General features: G+C 49.7%; 1 protein-coding gene and 1 long non-coding RNA gene across 3 annotated transcripts in view; one reads left to right on the top strand and one right to left on the bottom strand.

Moving 5' to 3' along the window:
* Positions 1-17,070, bottom strand: part of GOLGA7B (golgin A7 family member B) — a 62,425-nt gene that overhangs the window by 26,614 nt on the left and 18,741 nt on the right. Inside the window, exon 1 of one of the 2 annotated variants that reach the window (XM_065920068.1) lies at positions 14,386-14,413. The exons of the other annotated variant lie outside the window; for it this stretch is intronic. The gene's annotated coding sequence lies outside the window, so the exon portion shown is untranslated. Of the gene's footprint in view, positions 1-14,385; positions 14,414-17,070 lie in introns of those variants that run through there. 2 annotated transcript variants of the gene reach the window in all.
* LOC136158270 (uncharacterized) lies at positions 319-9,989 on the top strand. The gene is made up of 3 exons (XR_010661323.1): positions 319-463; positions 5,141-5,344; positions 9,955-9,989. It is a non-coding gene; the product is annotated as an uncharacterized lncRNA (long non-coding RNA).

The raw sequence follows: 17,070 nt of genomic DNA, 5'->3' as shown, positions 1-17,070 counted from the left end.
GAAGAATACACACAGTGTTGTTCCATTTATATAGTTTCAAAACATGCAAAAACTAAAACAACATTACTTAGGTCTATAAACATAAGCTGAAAACTATTAAGAAGAGAAAAGAAAAAATATGTATATACAAAATTCCAGAAGGTGTGTTAGCTCCAGGGGAAAGAAGGGAACTGTGCACAGATTCCATATGGGAAGGCAGCATTCTTATTCTTAAATCAAGTGGCATTCACTGTGCTCTTATTCTTTATGGGTAGATGCTAACTCACCTCAGTCGTGCCTGACTCTTTGCAACCCTATGGACCGTAGCCCACCAGACTCCTCTGTTCATGGGATTCTCCAGGCAAGAATACGGAGGGGGTTGTCATTTCCTTCTCCAGGGGAATCTTCTCCAACCAGGGATCGAACCCGCATCTCTTATGTCTCCTGCACTGTCAAGTGAGTTCTTTACCCGTCGCACTTCCTGGTAAGCCTCTTATTCTTTATACTTTATCCATACTCAAGAAAAATTCTTTATATACCTGCTGACTAATTAAAACAATCTAAAGATGAGAAAGAAGGGAGAATGAGGGGGATATGAATGCACGCATGCCATCCCACAGTGAGGGCAGAAGTCCCTCCCACCGTGTTACCATTTAGAACACGCAGAGCTCAGACAACTGGGTTTGTTACCACTCAAGTCTGACTAGTTCTGTCTGAAAGCCCCACATTTAAGAAGAGACGGGATTGAGGACAGGGATTGGATGGGAAAAGAGCCAAGGGGTTGAAATGCTTTTCCTTGAGGAACTAGGGGTGAAAATAAGAATAAGAATTGCTCCCCATGTGGAGGGCCTGCCCTGTGCTAGGCCCTGGGGTTTTCCGTGGATCTCATTGAAGACTCCAAGAGGCTTGTACAGGGGAGTTACTAGATCCATCCCATCCAAAAGGAGCAGAGGTTTAACTAAGCTAAGGTACATGCTCAAGACACACAGGGAGGCCGTGAGAAAGTCAGATACTTGAGATAATGAACAAACCCCTCCAGATCTGGGCTGCCTCCAACCTTAGCTCACACTACACGGACCATCCATCCATCCCTCCTCTCAGCTGGGTCTTTCTTTGTGGAGCTTGGCACATCCTCTCTCCTCTCCCAGAAACATCTTCCCACATCTCTCCCTAGGAGGGTCCTTCCCACCTTTGGGTCTCAGCTTTAATAACACTGCTCAGAGGCCCTCCTAGGCCACCCACTCCAGATGGCCCCTCGTATTCTCCTCCCCTGGATCCTGTGCTTGACCTCCTTGCACTTCACCTGTTCACATCTGTATTGCTTTGCTTGCTTACTGTCACTCCTGAGCCCTAGAAGATGGGCTTCTCAAGGGTAGGGACGATGTGCCTCTTATTTACCACAGTATTCCCAGTACCTAGCCCTAGGCCTGGTATGCGGCAAGGACTTAATAAATGTTTATTGAGTGAATAAAAAGCTGGACCAGGGTGATAAAGGAGGCCATGAGAGAAGACACGGAGACAGATTCACATGAATGGCTCCGTCCGTCCTCTGTGCCCAGAAGGGCATTTGGTGAATCCCCTCTGCCTTCAGACTGGTACGTGGGCAGCCCTGAGTTTCCAGGAAGGAAGGAGGACCTTCCAGATGGCCAGGTTACTGGCAGCCTGGGCACAATTCTGCCCAATGGGGACCCTCCCTTCCTCTATCTGTTTCTAATGAGATCTTTCCCAATTGTGGCCTTGGGTTCTTGGCATCCACCATTCTGGAAAGATATGCTGAAATTGGAAGATGTTTAAAGATGAAATATCTGAAACAATGCAGGAACAGAGGAAATGGGCTAATTATAACATGAAACGACCCACATTCAGGGCTTTGCCAAACTAAGTGGAACAGGATCACTGCATGTGAGACTCTAAGGGTGTGAAGCCCTAGGAGGGAGAAGAAGGGTTGCCGGTGACTTGAAAGAGTGTGATTATGTGAAGTGGAATCAAAGGAATCCCTGGGGATTTTAGGCTCAGTGGCAGGAACCCTTTCCTCCCAGTGAAAGCTCTGCCGTTGGGCAGTATTTTCTCAATGAAAGGCGTGGGGTGCCACCCAAACAGGCTAAGCCCATCTTAAGCCAAGCCCAGGAGCCTCTGCAAGCGTAACAGCCTCATTATAGAAGGCTGGGGCCAGGTGTCAGAGGGGAAGAGGCCATCTGATGGCATTTGTGTGGAGTCATGGTTACTTGCTCAGACTCTGTGGTCAGAGATTGAATTCCAGCCCCAGTGGCCTGGCTGGTGGGGTCCAGTGGAGAGAGCATTGGATGAGGAGTCAGCAAGCCCAGTTTTGAGTCCCAGCTCCATGTCTTACCAGCTGCTTGACTTCTGACAGCTTAGGGTCCTTCTCTGGACCTCAGGCTCTTCATCATTTAAAAGAGGAAGGTGGGCCTCATGACCCTAAGGACTCACCTAGGCCTGACACCTGAGGTATGTAAATTCTCCTGTCTTACAGCTGCTCGAATATGTCTAGATTTTTCTCCCTCATTAGAGTCATTTTACATACAACACAGCAGGAAATTGGAATCCTCCAGACATTTCTGTGAAATTGAAGTCACTGTCAGAAGAATTTTCCCAATACCATGAGCAAGGATTCCCTCAGGGATACCTCCTCAGGGGCCCTGTGGTCGGCAGAAAGAGAAAGCTGCAAGGACCAGGCAGAAGTGCTCCCCTCCGCCCTCGTGACCCCAGTTCTGCATCCAGATCCACAGCCGGATAGAATCCAGGTCCCAGACGGATGGGGGGTGGGGAGCCCTCACCTTGGGGAAGCCCTTGCCTCGTGCCCAGTACAGGTTCCAGGGGACCAACTGGCTCTCACAGTGCTTCGGACAGGCCCAGGATGACTAGGCACTGCCGGAGGCTCAGGACTCTGCAGGAGAGACACAGCCAGCACCCTGGAGAAGACGCAGCCTCCCATTGTTGAGGCCTCATTCGGCCCGAGCTAAGGGCCTTCTGTACGTCATCTGGCTCAGTCCTCACAGCTGCCCGACGAGGAAGTGGTGCCTTTGCTACAGCCACTTTCCTGACTGGCCAGCAACTTGCCCAAGGTGACACAGCTAACGAACAGTCCGGATTCCAACCCGTCTGTCCTCTTTCCAGAGTCTCCACTCCCCTAGTGGGAATTCAGAGACTAAAAGCTAGCCTATTCCAGAGTCCCGCCCCTGCCAGCCTGCGATTCCATTAGCCACACTGGGAATTAAAGCATTGCATCTCCCCAAAGTCTCAGAGGAGACATGCTAATATGATAAAACGGAAATGTCAGCCATTCCAACAGGCCATCAGCAAATGGGACATAGGCTGTAGGAAGGGGAGGGGTCTTAGAGACCCACGGGGTGGCTCCAGCCAGTGCTCCTAAAGGAAAGGAGCCGAGCCCAGTGGAGTGACCAAATGACCACAGTACCTTCCTCCCAGGCTTGGACTCAGTCCAGTAGTCTAGAAGAAGGGGGAATGCACAAGGGCGGAAGGCTTGCAGAGGCCTCCAAATGCGGTTCCAGCTGAATGGGAGGGCTGCAGCTGGAGCCCTGCTCCCAGGATCTAAATCAGGCCACACAGGCTCCTGGGCTCCCAGGCACTAGGCTGCTTGGGGAACCAGGGAAATTCCTTTGAAATGAGCCATCTACCCACCCCCATGCTCATTGAGTTTCCTGGCAGAGAGGGAGCCCCAGAGCAAGTGGAGGGGGCTGGTGTTTTAAAATAAGCAGGGAAGACTGCAGAAAGGATGAGCCTGTCAGTTCGAAGCCTGGAGTTCCGTGGCTCCTGTTGAAGAGATAGGAAGGCCTGGAGGAAACATCTTTCCGAAGAAACAAGGTGAGCTTGGAGGCTCCAGTCAGGGGCTGGCCACACCCAGCAGGGGGAGGTTGCCCCAACCCATTCTCCATGCTCCAGAGATGATAATATAAAAATAACACATATTAACAAGTACCATTTCCAGGTTAAACACTTGGCAGAAAACAGACAAAAAGCCCTGCCCTCATAGGCCATATTTTCTAAGTGAAGTGAAAATGAAGCTATTAGCCACCCAGTTGTGTTCAACTCTTTGCAAACCCATGGGCTGTAGCCTGCCAGGCCCCTCTGTCTATGGGGTTTTCCAGGCAAGAATACTGAAGTGGGTAGCCATTACCTTCTCCAGGGGATCTTCCCAACCCAGTGATTGAACCCAGGTCTCCTGCATTGCAGGCAGAGACCGTCTTTACCGTCTAAGCCACCAGGGAAACTCATATATTCTAATGAAAGTGACAAACAATATAAACAATACAAATGCCCAGTATGTTAGAATGTGTTAAATACAAAGAAGGGATATAAAGGAGGGAAGGGAGATGAGGAATGCCAGCATGGGTGAGGAGAGGCAGTTTGTGCTTTTAGACGGCTTAGCCAAAGATCTCACTAAGGAGGTGACACTTGATTAAAGACCTGGAGGCTAGGGAGTGAGCCCTGTGGAGACCTGCAGAGGAGCATTCTAGTGAAAAAGAAGCAGCAAGGGCAAAGGCCCTGGGACAGCAGTAACCTGGCATATCAAAGAGGCCAGCGTGGTTCAAGCAGAGTGATGGACATGTGGGGAGACAGGTTAGGGGAAGGTTAGATCATGAAGGGGCTGGAAGACCAGTACAAGGACTGTGGCTTTGAGGGAGCCCCTGAGTCTTCTGAGCAGAGGAGGGACACAATCTGCCACATTTTAACAGAATTACTCTTGCCGCTGTGTTAAGAATAGACAAAAGGGAACTTGTAAACCCAGCTGTTATTATTATTACCATCAACATCAGCAACAACAATAGTAACACCACTTATTCTTATTGAACCTGTGTCTGGCCCAGTACCACCCATTTAATTTTCATTATCCAGCTTAAATTTCATGACAGCCCTATACAAAGAGAAGGCCTTCATTTTCCCATTTTATATCTGAGAAGACTGGCTCAGCCAAAGTCAGAAAGTCAGACACACGCTCTCCCCAGTCTGGCCCTGCTCACCTGCCCAGCCCTATCTCTCACACCCCTCACTTCTTACTACCCCCATCTCCAGCCCCACAGAACTGTTCCCAGTTTCCCCAACTCCAGGCAACCTTCCAGGCCTCTAAGCATTTTTCAAATGCTCTTCCAGCTGCCTAACTCTCTTCTCCCACTCCTAACAGCTGCACAAATTCCAGCTCCTCCTCTGAGAGACGACTCCAGCACTGCCTCCCTGATTACCTGCAGCACAGCCGTCATACCCTCCTCCCCAGAAACACAGGTGTTGTAACAGCCTTGCAGCTGGCCTCCAGGACAACATGTGAGCTCAAGGCCAGGGGCCAGCACTCCTTTGCCTCCAAGACCCCAACAATCAGTCCTGTAACCAGGTAGGCCTCAACTTCAAAAGTTGCAGACACTGTATTGGGTGATCCTAGGATATTTCGGATTTCTCCAGGGCAATTTTATTCTAACTCACATTTCCTTCATAGCAGCTCACTTGCATGTACCCTCCAACTTGGGGAGATACAGGCATGATCTTGGGCTTTAGGAGAACCAGGTCAGACACTCCTTACCGAGGAGGAGGTGCACAAGATAGCGGGAGCCCTGTGGGCTTTACAATCAGCCAGACCTGAGTTCAAAGCCTGCTCTGCCTCTCACCAGCTGTGTATCTGAGAGCACATCTAATCTGGGCCTTGCTGTTGGATCTGTAAGCCATGGCAAACAATACTTTCTCAGATGGGTTGTGTGAGAGCTGGAAACAGTGTGATGCGATGTAAGGTGTGCCCTCTGGTGATGAATGAACGCCCCCTTGCCACCCCATCCCTAATTCAGGTCTGTCTTCAGAAGCCTCCTGTATATTAATACTTGGTCACTGTACTCTTGGGAGGTCTCAAACTCTTTGGGACTTTAATAGTAACTAACTAGGAATCCCCCTTCTGGCTGCAGCTTGAGCTCTGAGGTGGAGTGTATGGCTTTTTGGTGGCTTCCCTAGCCCTGATCCCTCATCTCAGAGCCCCTGCCAGGCTTGGTCCCCAAGTCAGTCCTCACTGCCTCAGCACACCTACCTGTTCACCCCTTCCCTCCCCATCAACTTTCCTGACTCTGTTCCTGCAAGGCCTTCCTACCTGGTTAGCCAAGCCAGCCACATTTCCAGCAGACCCTGGGAAATTAAGAAGGAGAGGGCAGGAATCATTTGGGAAGTCATAAGGAGGGATTCCACAGCAACAAAACTTGATACCGGAAACTCAACAAATAGCCAGCTCCTAGTCTTCGAAGGTATTATAACACATCAAGCTGGGGAGGACTTGAAAGTCCAAGCCCCTCACTTTACAAATGAGAGGCCCAGAAAGGATAACGGACAAGCTCAAAGTCACGCAGCAAGTGAGGAAGAGGAAGGAGTCTGATCAGGGCTGTGGAATTGCCTGTAGCCACGTTCTCCCTGATGCACCAGGCTCCGTCTGTCAGGGACTGGGCTCAAGCTGAAGCAGCTGACAGTGCAGAGTGTCCTGCTGAAGGCCCTCTGTCCTGTTTCCCTCAGAAGGCCCCAAAACCCCTTTCGGCACTTTAATCCCCCAAAGCATGACTTTTGACATTTGTTTCTTCAAGGCCTGTTTTGCAGGTTCTGCAGTGGCAGCCAAGTCCATTGATTAAGATCACATTTATGGTCTCCTGAGGTTGTTCTTGATCTTCACCTACTGTCACTATGTCAGTGGTTGTACAGTGCTCAAAACTTATGTGACATGATACATTTAGGGTAGGGGCTGGAATATATTTAGCCCCGACCTTCTGAGGTCAGCACCATAGCATCACAGAACGATAGGGCAGACTCAGGGACCACAGGGCTGAGGCCCCTGGGAGTCCCACTCAGTGTGGGTGGTGGGGTGGGGTGGAGACCAGGGAAATGGAATACCAACAGACTCCTCGTGGATCCAGATTCCTGGCCACGTGGGGAACCACTGAACTACAACCCTTCATTCCATATGGAATCCCTTCCTCCACATCCTTACAGAATAGCCTTCCTTCATTCTGGGATAGGGAGCTCACCACCTCACAAGTCAGAAAGGTTCTAGCAGGAAAAGCACAGGACACATCGAGCCGAAATCAGTCTTCCAGGTCCTAGCCAGCCTTCTGTGGTGACACAAGTCAAACGCCTCTTCTCCCTCAGGGACAACAATCAGGCTCTGTCTGAACACACCTTTCCGATCTTTCCCCCTTGCCCCAGAGGCTCCCCGTGTCCACCCAGCCAGACGAGTGAGAGTCTCCTTGTCCAGCACATGGGGCTCCAGGTGGGGTCACTGCCTCTCCTTCTGTCTCCCAGTTCCCCACACACGCATCTTGTGATACAGGAATGTCTAAACACCCATTCACACCTACAACGTGTCAGACATGGAATCAAAAGGGTAACTGCTGCCATAGAGAACAACCTTGTGGACACAGCTTGGGGAGGAGAGACTGCGACAGTTGAGAGAGTAACAGTGAAACACGTACGTTACCGTAATGTGTCAAATAGATCTCCAGTGGGAAGTTTTTGTATGACTCAGGGAGCTCAACTTGGTGCTCCATGACAGCCTAGAGAAGTGGGGCGGGGTGGGGGTGGGAAGGAGGTTCAAGAGGGAGGGGACATATACACTTACAGCTGATTCACACTGTCATATGGCAGAAACCACCACAACACTGTAAAGCGGTTATCTTCCATTTAAAAAAAAAATTTTTTTTTTAATGCAACTGCTGGACAGTACCTTAGCACTTATCTAGCTCAACCCTCTCATTTTACCAAAGGGTTCTGAGACTCAGGGAGGGGAGGTACCCATCCTGGACCCCCCAGCAAGTTTAGCCCATTCTAGCTCCCTTTGCCCGGCCAGAACTTCCCCCAACACACCTCACAGAAGGCGGGGGTGCTAACATCATGGCTGAGCGGAAAGCCCTCTGGGGCCCCAGAATTGCTGCAAAGCCCATCTCCAGAGGTTGACAAAACCCTCTCCCAGACCCCTGACCCTGGCTCCCAACTATAGTGGGGGCTCCTCTACCCGGACATGTAGGAAGCCTGGGCCCTCGGTGCCTGCCAACTGCTCAGAGTGTGGGGGGCATGGGGGTGGACGCCCCCCTCCCTCCTCTCCTCCAGGTTATTTATAAAGTGTTTTGGGATGAGTCAGGCACAGAGCTGCCCAGCACCGGCAGAGACCGCTCCCCCGGAAATGCTATAAACATCCTGGGCTCTGGAATCCCACCCAGAACCTTAACAACTCCTCACAGGAAGGCTGGGGCTGGAAGCTGGGGCCAGCAGGGATCTGTCATGATGAACCCTGGTAGGCTAGTCTTATGGGGACAGATGGGGAACCCCAGGCAGGGGGAGGAGGGCCTCAGCCAGGGACCCTCTTGGCACAGACCACCCTATCCAGCCAGTGAGATGCCCTCTGCCCCTTCCCAAACCAGACTAACAGACAGACAAGTCCAAGAAGACAGCTCCCACCCCCACGCCCCCAGGCGCTAGCTGTCCCACCTCCATTCCTGTGTGTATGTCTCTCCACCTCCGCCAACAGACCGGCTATTTATAACTCTGGAAAGGGAGCCCGGCCGCCAACCCTCTCCCTGCCTCCTGCTCCTGGCAGCACTCTAATTACTTCCTCAGCTGGGTGCTGCCTGCCATGGGTACCCTGGCCGGGGCTGCTGTAAATAACTGCCTCTGCCTTACACCCAGCTTCCCGAGAGGCCGGCCCAGGTACCCCTGCAGACAGCGTGATCAGCCAGGGCCTGACCCCCGCAAATGCATGACCTTTACGAGCCTGAGCTGAGGACACAGGGGGTCTTTGGAACCCACCCTCTTCTCTGCAGCCTCAGCCACAACCCTGGAGGGGCCACTTGTGTGCCTGGCACACTCTGAGTGAAAGGGGATGGCAACAGATGAATAAGCACTGTCCACCCTCAAGGGAGGCGAACACATAAACAACACATTATGCAAGAGAGAGGAATGAAATAAGTGCTAAATTAAGACACAAGCTGTGCCCAGGGCCTTCAGGCCCTCAATCCTTCTTCCCTACTTTATTTTTCTTATTATAAAAGCAATTCATATTCCTTTAAAAAAATTGTAAATGGAGTTAGCAAAAAGAAATGTATAATACATTCATTATCCAGCCACCCAAGGACAGCTTCGCACACCTGAGGCCCAGACTTTTTTTAAACAGGACAAGGTGTCTCAGGGACCTTCAACCTGGCACTAAGAGCAATCAAAATTTACAAGAAACTAATGGAAAGATTTCAAAGCAAGAGCATACAGACAGTATGACATGTTTATATAAAAAAGAAAATTCAAAGTCTATATAAATGCCTTGAAAACATTTGGAAGGATACAAACCAAAGGGTTAATCGTGGTCAACCAGAGGGAAAGGAGTAAGATGGGGGTGAACAGAAAAAACTTTTTTTTCTTCTGGAAATTATTTGAATTGTTATAATAAGCATATATTTTTCTTAAAAGTTTTTTTATAATTTGAATTACTTGAAAACTTCTTTAAATTGCACAATAAATAACTTCCAAATTCTCTATAGTGTTGTATCATTTCTGCCCTTAGAATAACATAATCTTAAAGCCAAAGAGACATGCAGCTGCTATGAAAAAGTTTGGCAGTTTCTCAAAAGTTAAACATAGAATTACCATAAAACCCAGTGATTCCACTCCTAAGCATGTGCTCAAGATAATTTAAAACAGGTATTCAAGAAAATACTTGCTAACAAATATTCCTAACAGTACTATCCACAATAGCCAAAAGGTGGAAACAACGCAAATGTGTCATCAATGGACAAACTGTTCCATCCATACAATGGAATACTGTTGTTCAGTTTTTAAGTTGTATCCACCTCTTTGCGACCCCATGGACTGCAGCACATCAGGCTTCCCTGTCCTTCACTATCTCTTGAAGTTTTCTCAAATTCATGTCCATTGAGTCAGTGATGCTATCTAACCTTTGTTATCCTCTTCTCTCCTGCCTTCTATCTTTCCCAGCATCAGGGTCTTTTCCCAGTGAGTCAGCCCTTCATATCAGGTGGCCAAAGTATTGGAGCTTCAGCTTCAGCATCAGTCCTTCCAGTGAATATTCAGAGTTGATTTCCATTAGGATTGACTGGTATGATCTCCTTGCAGTACAAAGGACTCTCAAGAGTCTTCTCCAGCACACAGTTCAAAAGCAACAATGGGATATTAATCAGCCGTAAAAAGGGATTAAGTACTGATTCACTCCACAGCTTTATGTTGTAATGTTAGAACGTTATGTTGGACTTGCCTGGTGGAGAAGTAGATGGTAATCCACCTGCCAGCGCAGGAGACCCAGGTTTGATCCCTGGTCTGGGAGGATTCCACATGCCTCGGAGTAACTAAACCCGGCACAACTATTGACCCGAGCTCTAGGACCTGAGAACTGCAACTACTGAGCCCAAATGCTACACCTACTGAAGCCCAAACACCTAGGGCCAGTGCTCTGCAACAAGAGTAACCACTGCAATGAGAAGTCCACACACCGCAATGAAGAGTAGCCTTCACTCGCCACAACTAGAGAAAGCCCATGCAAAGCAATGAAGATCCAGCAGAGCCAAAAAGAAAAAAAAAAAAAGACTGTCATGTTAAGTGAATGGAGCCAGACACTAAGGAATGAAATAACTAGAACAGGCAAATCCAGAGAAACAGAGCGCAGATTTGTGGTCAACACAGGATGTGGGGAGGGAGGAGATGGGAGGTGATTACTTAAGGTACAAGAGTGCTTCCAGGGTGAGGAAAAAGTTGTGAAACTAGAGAAAGATGGTGTCTGCACAGCTCTGTGAATGCAGTAAATGCCCCTGAACTTTATGTTTTAAATTGCTTGTGTTATGGATTTCCCCTCAATTAAAAAAAAAAAAAAAACACAAGACCAATGAAACACTAAAAATACTCGGTCTCACTCAGCCCCATGTCTTCCCCATCCCAGCCCCTGCCCCTCACCACCAGCACCACCTTGGAAGATCTGAAGGAGAACCCTTCTCCCTGCCCCACAGCAGGGCAGAGCCACAGGCTCTGAGGCCAGGAGGAGACCAAGGAGGGTCTAAGGGGAGAACAGGTTTCGCTGAGTGAAAGAGGGGAGAGCAGGGTCCGGGTGGCGAGGCAGGCAGAGAGAAGAGCCAAGGCGGCAGCTCTGTCTCAGGGCAGCACCTTCCTCAGAGCTGCCTCACTCTCACAGAGCCTCCTGACAGTCACGATGTCAGTACTTTTATCCCATTCTTTAGATAAGGAGACCAAGATTCTGTGTGACGTGGGAGCAGGGCTGAAACCCCTTGAGTTCAAAGACTGGGCACTGAGGAGGCAGTTGGGGAAACCTGGAGCAGCTCCCCAGGGAGCCCCTCACCACAGCTGCCCAGAGCCGCTCCCTCCCCTGGCTGGCTCCCACTCCTCACTGCTGGCCCAGGTGAGGAGAGTGGGAAGGGGGAAGAGAGAGGATGAGGGGGGTGCAGGATGCCCTGCCTGGAGTGGAAGGTGGAGGGGCTTGTCCTACCTCTACGCCCTCCTGCTCTTCCTCAAAGTCTAGAAGTAACCCTCTGGACGACCTTGGCCTTCCCCAAGCCTCACCTCGTGGCTAGGGTCATGTTTAAGACTTGGGCTCTTCTCTAGTCTGCATGGGTCCAAACTCTGACCCATGGTTTAACAGCCCTGTGATGTTGTGCTTCCACTTCCTTAAATGATAAATGGAGATGATGATATCAGGGTCAACCAAATAAGACTCATAAATGAGAAAAGGCTCAAAAAGGATTTAGCACAGCAACTGCTCGACATCTTACTTTTCTTTTTAGCCAAGCATCTGTTGGTGTTACCAAAGCTTCTGGGGTTGGTAGGACTGAGGCTCAGTCCAGGTCTGTCTCTCCTGCAGTTGAAGAAAGCCCCCTGTTATCATAGGTTCCAGTAGCTACCACAGACTCAGGTCTAAGAAGCGCTGGTCCAGGCACCACTGCACTGATGTTTCTGCCCCTAGCTGCTCCCGCCTGCCCTGCACTGCCCTGCTCGGAGGCGCTGTGTGATATTTCCTTTTCCCCCTTGAGAACCAAATACTTTCAGCACAGCTGCTGTGCTCTTTATAAGGATGCAGACAGTCCAATTTCTAATAATTAAGGTCCAGTGATACCTGCGTGTTTTATTGTGTACGATGCATTTTCCCAGATATCACCCCACTTGCTCTTATCAAAAACCAGTGAGGCAGGGATCACAGTTTCCTTTGTTATCAATGTAGATTTTTGTTTGTTTAGTCATTAAAAGATACAGATCACCCAGGTAATATTCTTTGTTCTGGAATCTACTTTGATATTAACATAGCCATTCCCACTTTCTTTCCACTAGTGTCAGCATGGTACATTTTTCTCCATCCTTTTTTCCATTGAACATATTTATGCCTTTATATTTAAAGTGTGTTTCTTGGAAATAATCAGCAAAATGAAAATGCAACCCATGGATTAGGAGAAGATATTTGTAAATCATGTATCTGATAAAAGATTAATATCCAAAATAAACAACAATCTCTAAACGATGTTTAGATCATTTGCATTTAATGTGATTATTGATACGGTTAGGCTTGAGTCTATCATCTTGCTATTTGTTTTTTATTTATTTCATCTATGTTTCACTCCCTTTGTCCATCTTCTTTCAGACTGGGTATTTTTGATGATTCTATTTTAACTCCTCTGCTAGCTTACTAACTCCAAGCCCTTGCTATTTGAGTGGTTGCTTTATCCTTTACAGGATACATCCTGACCTTATCACAGCCTACCTTCAAGTGATATCATACCACTACACAAGGACTTAGAATAGTATATTTCCATCTCTCCCCTCCTGACATCCTTGCCCTACCCTCGGCTGTGACAGAGAAACTCTCACAAGGCAGTAAACTGAGAATCATTGAGCTCACTGGGGTCACTGAACTTTGCAGCCTAACGTCCAGAGTCTTGAAAACCATCGTTTCATGTATTGGGTCTATTTGTTCTTTGTTTCAGACAAAAGGGCAAATTCAATCCCTGTTACTCCATCTCAGACGGAAGAAAGTCCTCAGTGTGTCTGTGAAGACACCAGGATTTGGGTGCTAAGCCCCTGTCCAAGGTGAAGCAGCCACTAACGGGCCCCGCGGGAGTCCAGTCGGATCTCTGGCCAGCCGGCCCAGCATTCTCCACCCTGCTTCAAGGCTCCTGAGAAAGCAGAAGGAGCCGGCAGGAGAGGAGAGCAGAGGACAGCAGACTCTGCCACCACTGCAGAAAAGCTGCTCACAGCACTGCCACCAGCTTTAGAAGTCAATGTGATGATTATTTTGCATAAAGTTACCCGTTAAATAGCAACTTTCAGCATCTTCCAAGCTTCACCTTAAATGCTCCCTCTGCATCTTCAGAGGCCTCTGGGCCCTGTTCCTGTGTGTTTACCATCTGTCTGCCAAGGATGCTGGGACTGGCTCCCCACAGTCACTCACTGATCCACAATACAACTGTGACTGGTTGAACAGTCTCCCCATTATCCTTCCATATTTTCTGTTGAATCCAAAGACCTAATTGATGGAATTACAGCAACTCTGATATGTGTGTATGTGTTAAGGCATGTGTGTGTGTGTATGTTGATCTGGAGATAAGAAGGGGGGGGTCCCCTCTTTTTATCACACTACTTGACTTTAGCTCCAGGAATCTATTTAGCTTAACAAGAGAGACTGAGAGAGGAAACTTCCTTTAAAATCACATGGGATACCTGGTTCTGACCACACTCTGCTGGGAGAGAAGAAACCAGAAGAGCCATCTCTCCTCTGGTCTGCGACAGAGAAGAGCTGGGGACTCAGTCCTTTTCCAAGTCCCCTCCTCACCCCACCTCAAGCCAACCCCAGAAATGCTTTGAGAAACAAGTCTGAAGGCAGCAGCCCTGCTTTCCCTTCCTGCCGGCTGCCTGTCACATATCCACTTCATTCGCGGTACTGCCAGCCCACAGCAGTGGGACCCGGGCGAGTGATTAACATGGCCAAGACTCGGGTTCCTCATCTGTAAACTGAGCCTGAGAATATCGACCTCCCAGGGTGGATCATTAAATAAAAACATGATGTATCTGGCATGGACTGGGAACTGGGTTTTCTTTCTAGTCTCCTCATATTCCATTCACTTTGCTCTAAATGTTCTTGTATTACGCTGAGAGGTCTGTGCCGAGACTGGTGGTCTGTTGCCCACAACGAAAACCCATGAAAGGAAAACCAGCCAACAACACCCACCCTGTACCGTCTAGATCAGAGCTTCTCACACTTCATTGCACACGAGATTCCCCTGGGGAGACTTTAAAAACTCTAAGAGCAGGCTGTACCCCAAATCAATTAAACTAGAATCTCTGAGGACCAGACGTCAGGATTTTGTAAAGATAACAGGGGTTTGCAATGTACAGTCAACATTGAGAATGAGTGACCTTGTTCGAGGGACAAGAATGCTCTTGATGCTCTGCTCTTCTTCCCTTGCCCGTGATTCAGGTGTCTCGGGGGCTTCCTGGGGTGCAGTGAGCAGGACTGTAGGACAGGGACCAGGGGAAGGTGAGTGAGACAACATTTACGGATCTCCCATTCTCAGATTCCTGCAAGAGAAGGGCGGCCACTTCTTACATTTTGTTCCCTAGACACCTCACTCTTAAGGAGGCACTCACTCTTGGAGGCACCACCCTCCATTTGTGAGACCCAAGAACAAGGCCTTCTTACTCACTCCCTGCAGCCTAGACCTGCCCCGGCCACCCCAGCCTATACCTCCCACCCCCACAGCTGAAGGTTCCAAAGGGAAAGGCAGTCCAGGGGCCCCTCCTACCCTCCCCCAACTCAGGGAAGCATCTCTCTTTGAACAAATCGCCAAATCCTCCTTCCCTGCACAGAGCTATGGTACCAGCCCCCTGGCCGGAGCCCAGCACCTGTCAGGCCACCTGGCTGAGAAGATGAAGGGGAAACAAGGTGTCCCTTACCTGCCAACCAGCCAGTGTCCCTCTCCCTAGAGTTGGCTCCCTGCCCAGGTGACAGTTCAAAGAGTCAGGGAAATGACAAGGCTCAGCAAAAGTCAGCATGACCTTTCTTCCAGGTGTTGGGGCAGAGGCAGGAAAGCTGGAGAAGATGTTCCTCATGCCTTTAGCCTGGTGGGGGCCTCAGCTGTGCCAAGAAGGGGTGAGGGTGTTCAGAATAAACTCCATCGGAGCTGGATGGTGAAGTGGGGTCCCCAGCTGTGCCCTAGAAAACACAATTTGTCTGACCCTACTACTCCCCAGGCTGCAGCCTCCTCTTCCTTGTAGTTCTCAAATTTGAGCAACCTCAACAATTACCTGGGGGGCTTCCCAGGTGGCACTAGTGGTAAAGAACTCTCCTTCCAACGCAGGGGACGTAAGATACATGGGTTCAATCCCTGGGTCGAGAAGATCCCCTGGAGAAGGGCACAGCAATCCACTCCAGTATTCTCGCCTGGAGAATGCCATGGACAGAGGAACCTGGTGGGCTACAGTCCATACAGTCACCAAGAGTCGGACATGACTGAAGCGACTTAGCATGCACAACAATTACCTGGAGAATTTTCCTCCAGCTTCTGTTCAGTAGGTCCATGTTTTGAAGCAGCACCCCTTGGTAATTCTGATCTAGATGGTTCATCCTTTGGAACCACTTACGTGGGTCTTAGTGCCAACACCTCAGCATCTCATCTCCCTCTCATGTCCCCACTCCAGATATGTTCCCAGAAAATATCTGATGAACTCACTCACCCTGAGGAGTAGGAGACAAAGAAGACTTAGAGGGGGACACACTTTATCAAGAGATCAAGACCCACTGCCTCCTCTAGGAGGCCTTCACTAATTCTTCCCATCGAAATCAGCCTGAATGTCTACGGGGCCAGGCAGGGACGTACTGAGCGGAGGATCAGGCCCAGTGCCGTAGGGAGTGGTGGTGCAGGACATGGGCACAAGTGTGCCACCGGAAGGGCTCGTGGGGAGCAGCCACTTAGCACACTAGCTGCAGGAATGCCAACCATGGTTGTCAGACCTTCTGACTTCTCAAAAAAAGCCAGAAATCCAACTATTATGAACAGTTTCCAATTTTTAAACCATGGGGGCCAAAGCAAGCACATCTAAGGGCCAAATCTGGGTGCAAAGGGGCCATCCATTTGCAGCCTGATCTGGACAGTGAGTTCCTTTGGTTGAGAGACTTTCTGTTCATCCTTATGCCCTTGGTGCCAGCTCGCTGCCTGGGTGTTCCCAGCAGATGCTGTTACATGGGAAAATAAATGAAGGCATGATGGGGCCAGCAGGTGCAAGGGGACTTCTTGCCCTACCACACCTAAGGCCAGGCTTGCCAACCAACAGTAGTGGGGCCTTCTGAGCACCCCATTCCCACTCCCTTGCAGAGGAAGCCAAGGCTGATGTCTAAGTCATTCACACCTGGTAGCGGCCAATTCCAGCATCCCCGGATGTCCCATGAGCATCCCCTGTAGTGCAGACCTATCCTGGGTCTATCCCTAAAGCCCTCCAGCCTCTCCTGCCTCCTGCCTATACGTGGACCCAGCCCTCCAGGTCCTATTTCACAGAGCCCCCCAGCTTGTCCCCACTTTGTGCCATTGCTCAGAAACCTTTGCCCAGGACCCATGCCCAGCTTCTCTGAGGGCAATGGCAAGAGTGCACACATTCTCACGGCTGCCCCGGGAGAGAAGCAAGAGGGAAGAAAGGTCCGTCAGGAGGCCCCTGGAGGTATCCACGTGTCCTGGACAGCCGCTGACCAAGGAGACATGTCTGAGGGCTCTCAAGAGATGAAACCACGCTGTCACGGGTGATGTGCCAAAAAGGAAGCCCTCTGCCCACCAGGAAGAGCGTCTGACAGCTGCCTAAAACTGATCAGAAAAAAGAAAACTGAAGTTAAGTTATCGTAGGAACTATGTGGGGTGCAGGGCACACAGCACCACTTCATAGGAAGGTCAAGAACAGTTACTTAGTGATGTGAGGATGAGCTGGGTTGCCGGAGCAGCAGGTGGGGAGTAGGTAGGGCAGGTACTGACGGGGAGGGGACGAGGAAGCCTTCCAGAGCGATGGAAAATGTTCGCTATCTTGATCTGTATGGTACTGACACGGGTACACATACAG

This window comes from Muntiacus reevesi, chromosome 2, assembly GCF_963930625.1.
Source record: "Muntiacus reevesi chromosome 2, mMunRee1.1, whole genome shotgun sequence".
Lineage (NCBI taxonomy): Eukaryota > Metazoa > Chordata > Mammalia > Artiodactyla > Cervidae > Muntiacus > Muntiacus reevesi.
This window is presented reverse-complemented; position numbering and strand designations above follow the sequence as displayed.